This window comes from Scylla paramamosain, chromosome 2, assembly GCF_035594125.1.
Source record: "Scylla paramamosain isolate STU-SP2022 chromosome 2, ASM3559412v1, whole genome shotgun sequence".
Taxonomy (NCBI): Eukaryota; Metazoa; Arthropoda; class Malacostraca; order Decapoda; family Portunidae; genus Scylla; species Scylla paramamosain.
Genome location: NC_087152.1, coordinates 26316817 through 26324316, shown reverse-complemented (window position 1 = coordinate 26324316; position 7500 = coordinate 26316817). Strand labels below are relative to the sequence as shown.

The following is a 7500-nucleotide window of genomic DNA, read 5'->3' as shown; positions in this document are numbered from 1 at the left end:
AGTTGTGTGGGTGTGTGTGTGTCTGTGTGGGTAGGTGTGTGTGTGTGTGTGTGTGTGTGTGTGTGTGTGTGTGTGTGTGTGTAAAACGTAACCAGGAAGGCCACTCGCGTAATATATATGAGGATTAATTTGCCTTGTTGTCAAGTCATGGCTTTCTTGCAATGCATCCCGAGCTCCTGCAGGTAATAGCGGGACGCGCTCAGTCCAGGGATGATGTAGGAGTGGGTGGCGCCTTCATACCTTTTTGTTGTCTTTTCAGCGAAGAGTTGCTGGCTCAGCTCAAGCTTCCTCGCACCGTCCAGGAGGCCAAGACCCGCCATGAACTCGGCTCTCTCTCGCTGCTCGGACAAGGTGAGCATCAAACACTTACGTGGTCGTGAAATGTAATTGAAGTGTAATGAGCGAGAGGAGGATTCTCCACTTCAATGGTGGAATGACCTCTGCCTTTCTACGAATGTGTGGGTAGTTTGATGGCCCGGGAAGTTAATAATCCTTGACTGCAATGCCTCATTCATGACATCTGCTTACCCCAGTGAATGTCCACGATGTCACCACTACGATGGCCAGTTATAAGACTGCCATAGCGACTGAGTTGGTGCAAAAAGTATCCCCTACCTGGCGGACAGTACCTCCTTGCCCACGAGATCATCCCTTTCATTCTGTGTAACTTAATATAATCAAGCGTTGTTGAAGCGTGATCAGACGCATGTTAACGGGAGGTCATTGAACTGAAGAGGGGAAGAGGTTTGATGGGAGGAGACATTGGTAATACTGCATACTAGTTTCCAGAAGTGTTGGACGTGCTTGAATCATACTTTGTTGTGCAGTATTTTTGAGACATAGACGTTAATTTGGCGCGCTCAAAAAACACGCGAAAATTTGACTTTCCGGGGAGAATGGTGGCTTCGGCCGCCCAAAACCTGCAGATGGCTCTCTCTCTCTCTCTCTCTCTCTCTCTCTCTCTCTCTCTCTCTCTCTCTCTCTCTCTCTCTCTCTCTCTCTCTCTCTCTCTCTCTCTCTCTCTCTATCTTCCCCCTCCCTCTCTCCCCATTCTCTCTCTTCCCCCCTCCGTCCCTCCCCATTCCCTCTCCCTATTTTCTCTTCCCCTTCCCTCCCTCCCCATTCCCTCTCTTTCCCCATTCCTTCCCTCCTCTCCCCCTTCCCTTCATCCTTACATTTCCTCCCTCCCTCCATCTCCCTCATCCCTTTCTATTTCATTTTGTTTTTTATTTATTTATTTATTTTTATTTATTCATTTAATTTATTTTTATTTAAGAAGGGTACCTGCCAAGGCCAACAAAATTGGAAAGAAAAAAATGTTCCCTGAGGCGCCGGTCCCCAAACTGAGTCAGAAACGATTGTCAAAAATTAGAGGATGAGTGTCTTGAAGCTTCCCTCTTGAGAGAGTAGTCTTGATAAGCGTCCACAGTGTTAGACGAAGACTTTGACTTGTGTTGATGAGGGGAGTAACAGTCTTCGGAGCTTTGTTCTTTATTAACAATATGTACAGAAAGAAGGGCAAGGAAAAGATGTCTCAGAGTGGTTAGTAATTAAGGAAAGATGTGCCAAACAGTTGTACAAGGGCTTAGCATTGACGTGTTTGGGCAAAGCACCTTATCTATTTCCGTCTTTAAGGTATACGTGGAAACAATGAAGGAAGTGATGATATTGCGTGGCTTGCCTCCGTTGTTGTCATGGTTGGACACAAAACAAGAGTAGAAGAAGAAGATGATAAGGAGAAGAAAAGAATACGTTCAAGAAGAATTATTTGAAGAAAAAAAGGAGGAAAATGAATATAAAAAAAAGTTGAAGAAAATGATAAGCGTTATGTGATGGTCATTGTCTCTTATTTCCGAACACCCTACTAAAGTGACTCTAAATGAAGTTGATTGTCTAATTATTATTAATTATATTATAGAAGAAAAGGAAAACTGAACACACACACACACACACACACACACACACACACACACACACACACACACACACACACACACACACACACACACACACACACACACACACACACACACACACACACACACACACACACACACTGAAATATTCTTTTTCAAAATATTTCGCAAGAACACTATCAAGACTTCCGTCATTATGTAACGCATCCATATATATATATATATATATATATATATATATATATATATATATATATATATATATATATATATATATATATATATATATATATATATATATATATATATATATATATATATATATAAACACATTTAACATCAGGTCACAAGCACACAGCGAACATCAATATGGACCCAAGTCTCAAACTCACACATCAAATTACAATATAGAAATATATCTGTGTATAAATACATCAGATTACAATATAATAAATATATCTCTATACAAGCACAGCCTGTGTTACCTTACAGAACTTTTCAGTCCCATGGATGTACCTGTGTACTGCTTTGTACATAACCATTGCTGCAACCTCTGCTCTTAACCTAATGACATTCATCCAAGTGTCCTTAATTCATTGTCCTTAATCCACACTATTTTCTTAATTCAATGTCCTTAATCCACACTATTTTCTTAATTCATTGTCCTTAATCCACACTATTTCCTTAATCTAGTGTCCTTAATCCAGACTATTTCCTTAATATAGTGTCCTTAATCCAGACTATTTCCTTAATATAGTGTCCTTAATCCAGACTATTTCCTTAATATAGTGTCCTTAATCCAGACTATTTCCTTAATATAGTGTCCTTAATCCAGACTATTTCCTTAATATAGTGTCCTTAATCCAGACTATTTCCTTAATATAGTGTCCTTAATCCAGACTATTGTCCTTAATCCAGACTATTTACTTAATCTACTGTCCTTAATCCAAATTATGTCCTTAATCTACTCTCCTTAATTGTAGATTCCTTAATTATAATATCCTTAACGACAACATTTTCTTAATCAGTGTATAATCCTCAATCCAGTCTATTTTCTTAATTTACTCTCCTAAATCTGTACTATTTTCTTTATCTGCCATCCTTAAGACGGTAGACAAAGTAGATCATCTACTTAATCTACTGTCGTTAATCCAGACTATTTTTTTTATTTACTATCCTTAATGTAGACAATTTTCTTCATCTACTATTCTTAATGTAGACTACTTTCTTGAAGTAATATCCTTCATCCAGTCTATCTTCTTAATGTAATATTCTTAATCCAGACCTCTTTCTTAATTTACTATCCTTAATACAAACTATTTACTTGATCTACTATCCTTAATCCAGATTGTTTTCTTAGTCTATCAACCTTGATCTTAATTTCCTTAATCCAGACCATTTTCTTAATCTGTTATCCTTAATTCAGACTATTTTCTTGATTTATTATCTCTAATCCAGTTTATTTTCTTAATCTACTTTTCTTAATTCAGACTCTTTCCTTGATCTACCATCCTTAATCCTGATTTTTTTTGTTAATGCATTAGTCTCAATTTAGACTATTTTTGACTCAGACTTTTTTAATCTACTATCCTCAATCCAGACTATTTTCTTAGTCTACTATTCTTAATCCAGGCCGTTTTATTAATTTGATATTTTTATTTTATTTTCCTTATTTTGTTATCCTTAATCTTCATTTCTTAGTGTAATATTTTCCTATGCAGGCTATTTTCTTAACTAATATCCTTAATCCAGACTATTTTCTTAATCTACTATCCTTTATCTTAATAACCTTGATTTACTGTCCATAATCTTCATTTTCTTAGTCTAATATCTTTAATGAAGAACACAGTTTTATATCCTTAAGCCAGACTATTTTTTCTACTCTATTGACTGCTCCTATTTTCGTTTTGGGATCTTCTTTGAGCGGGATTTTTATTCATCTATTTCTTGCCTCTGCTGACCTCCCTGATGGATAACAAATCGAAACAAAACAAAAAAATCAATCAATCAATAAAATCAAGGCGGAGGCTGAGAGGACGCGGCACCTCTGGGCGTACGCAGACGGAGGACGTGAGTGAGGATGTCGAAGCGGTATCGTTTTCCGTTGAGCGTCAAGGTCATGGACAAATCATCATAATCTATCGCTGCTTGTAATTTACACAGCAGCGTTCGTCCAAACACGAAATCAAACCAGTGGCGCATGTATATCGTGTCCATCTTTCGCAGAGTGTCTGTGCCGCTGCCAAAGTGCAGCAGGACTCGTTTCGGCAGCACAGTCGATTTGCCTGTCCTGCACAGCATCTTGTCCTGACCAGTCTTAGTGATAGAGAATGTTGACGCGTTACCAGTGTTCACCATCACCGTCAGCGGCTCCTCGATGCCTAACGCTCGTGCGGCAAACATGAACGTTTTGTGTTGTGTGTCCGAAGGTTGTCTCCGCCGCAGACGTTTTGGGTGACGCAGGAACAGGGTGCTGCTGTCGTCGGGATGGAACTCCTGCCGCACCTCGGCCTCCTGCAGGCGGCTCATGGACATGACTATTAGGTCCAAGTAGTGCTTCCTCACATCCCCGCGTACAATGACCGTCATGCGCGTGTTGACCGCCACGTAGCGACGCAGCATCACCACCACCTCGTCCAGCTCGATCACGTCCAACTCCAGCATGCCAGCCCAGGTAAACAAGTATTTCTTTACCGTCTCTTGCTTGCCCGTGACGATTCCCAGCCTCCGGGCCAGTGTTAGCCTCATGAGGCTGCATGAGGAGCCGCTGTCAAGCTGGACAAGGCACGGGTGGCCGCGCACGGTCGCGGACACCAGGTTTTCTTTCCCAATATTAAGACGGCACCACCTGCTCACGTTCCTCTCCTTGCTGACTCTCTTGGCATCCACCATCAGCCTCACCACGTCGTCTTTGTACCACCCTCTCATCTTCCATCTCTTGATGCCGTGCTTAACGCATTGACAGCACTCCATCTTCCCCCCTTCTTTCGTTCTCTCCTGCCCTCCCCCTGCTCTTCTTTGCCTGCTTCTCGTCGTCCTCCGCGTCCTGCCTCTTCCTCTTCTTGTCCTGCTTCGCGTCGTCGTCCTTAACCTGCCTCTTCCTCTTCCTGTCCTGCTTCTCGTCGTCCTCCGTGTCTAGCCTCTTCCTCTTCTTGTCCTGCTTCGCGTCGTCGTCCTTAACCTGCCTCTTCCTCTTCCTGTCCTGCTTCTCGTCGTCCTCCGTGTCTAGCCTCTTCCTCTTCTTGTCCTGCTTCTCGTCATCGTCCGTAACCTGCCTCTGCCTCTTCTTGTTCTGCTTCTCGTCGTCGTCATTAACCTGCCTCTTCCTTTTCTTGTCCTGGTTTTCCGTTTCCTCCGTGTCCTGTTTCTTTCTCTTGTTCTGTTTCTCGTCGTCGTCCTTGTTCTGCCTCTTTCTCTTCTTGGTGCGGTCCATAATCGGATGAAAACACTCCACGCTCATCGTTTTCTTGCCTTTGATGTCATTCCCGTCCCTCTGATTTTTGTGTTCTCGCCGGCTCGCGCGATGTTTCATCTCTGCACAGCCTTCAGTGACCGTCTTCTCGTGGCTGGTGCAGTCTTCGAGGCTCTCCAGCCGCCTCTTCTTGTTCTTGGTTAGTTTCTCCTTAGCCTTCCCCTTCTCACCGAGGGTCTCTTGGGCGTCCATTGCTTGTCGTTTCCTCTTGTTGTTGTTGAATCTCGTATTATGGAGTGTTGTGCCTAAATCTTCAGTAGAAAATCCAGGCATTGCACAGTCTTACTGGGAACCTGTTCGTCAGAGGGTATGGTATACCTTTGCGCCCCCTTCTTGGAGCGCTCAGCAGCTTGGAGCTAAAGACTTCGGCACCCACCAGGCGCACCAATCAGAGGCCTCGATTCAAGAATGTGATAAGGTCTTTAGCCAATCAGATACAGGAATGAAACAAAATATAAAATTATGACTATTTTTCATTAGCGGCAGTGATGCACTTTTCAATTAATTATGCTGAATCACTGCAATGAAGACTCCTTTCAAAAGCATAGAAGTAATACATTTATATGATTTAGTATATTTAATTCTCTAAATAATAATTTCTATCAGTCACTTATCTGTGTTATTTGGCTCACAATTCATACATCAGCAGCTGTGCACTAATATCGCACTAACATTTGGCGCCACCACGGTCTGTCAGCCATTTAGAGCCGTGGAAAACCTCGCCAACAATGCCCATTCACACAACGTAACTGACGTGTAGTTTTGGCTCAGCTAAAATGACTTCCACTGCCACATTCTCGAGTCACTGTGCCGAGGAGAGCAAGTTCAGTCCCGCGCTTACAATGCCAAGGGTAGAACTCGAGCCGTGACCCTTACGTGCATCAGTGAGGAAGCAGGAAGAGCAGGAGGGGGATCATTATGAGCTGAGGACACAGTATGCTTGGCTTGTGTGCGTTTTAAGCCATTATTATCTAAGTTATAAGATTTTCTTAACGAATGAGTTGGTGCAAGTAGTGTCCCCTACCTGGCGGGCAGTACCTCTCGCCCAAGAGAACATTCCTTTCATTGTCTGTGTAACTTAACGTTGTTGTGGAAAAGGAGGAGGAGGTAAAATTAGAGGGAGTATATATTATCTTGGCAGTTTAGGTAAGAGAGAAAGCAAGAGGAGGAGGAGGAGGAGGAGATTAGCAATAAGTGATATAAATTGATATTAATTGTATGGGTTATGAAAGGAGGAGGAGGTGGAGGAGGAAGAAGACGAGGAGGAGAAGGAAGAGGAGGAGGAGGAGGAGGAGGAGGAGGAGGAGGAGGAGGAGGAGGAGGAGGGAGGAAGGGTGTATGTATGTGTGTGGTCTAAAGAGGCTGTAGAAATCTCTCTCTCTCTCTCTCTCTCTCTCTCTCTCTCTCTCTCTCTCTCTCTCTCTCTCTCTCTCTCTCTCTATTTAAACATAAGTACATTATCACCCGAAGGCGCCATTATCACCCGAAGAGAGAGAGAGAGAGAGAGAGAGAGAGAGAGAGAGAGAGAGAGAGAGAGAGAGAGAGAGAGAAAACATCGTCTCCCTTTCCTCTGATGATGGTGTTACTGCGCCCCTTCCCCTCCTCTCTCTCTCTCTCTCTCTCTCTCTCTCTCTCTCTCTCTCTCTCTCTCTCTCTCTCTCTCTCTCTCTCTCTCTCTCTCTCTCTCTTCGTATATATTCAAATGAGAGTTTTCTGGATAAAATTCGGTAGGAGGAGGAGGAGGAGGAGGAGGAGGAGAGTAATAAAGGTAATGTATATATGGAACGAGTGATAAATAGAGAGGAAATAAAAGAGAGAAAAGAAAAGATGAATAAGAAGAGGAAAAGAAGACGATGAACAGTAGTAGTAGTAGTAGTAGTAGGTTGTTGTTGTTTTTGCTGTTGTTGTTGTTGTTGTTGTCTTTGGCTTTCACTCTCTCCTCTCCCCTCAATCTTTCATATCCGCAGCTTTTTAAACTCCCCCCTCTCTCTCTCTCTCTCTCTCTCTCTCTCTCTCTCTCTCTCTCTCTCTCTCTCTCTCTCTCTCTCTCGCTTACAAATTAGCGTTTTCTCCATTTTCTATAACTGTCCATGTATGTTCCGTAATAGTTCT

The 7500-nt window shown here is 42.7% G+C and overlaps 1 protein-coding gene across 12 annotated transcripts in view; it reads left to right on the top strand.

Moving 5' to 3' along the window:
- Positions 1-7500, top strand: part of LOC135112409 (ran-specific GTPase-activating protein-like) — a 66097-nt gene that overhangs the window by 18213 nt on the left and 40384 nt on the right. For 10 of the 12 annotated variants that reach the window (XR_010274378.1, XR_010274379.1, XR_010274364.1 and 7 more), the window contains exon 3: positions 260-351. The gene's annotated coding sequence lies outside the window, so the exon portion shown is untranslated. Of the gene's footprint in view, positions 31-259; positions 352-1635; positions 2055-7500 lie in introns of those variants that run through there. The other 2 variants (XR_010274388.1, XR_010274389.1) reach the window with 2 other exon arrangements.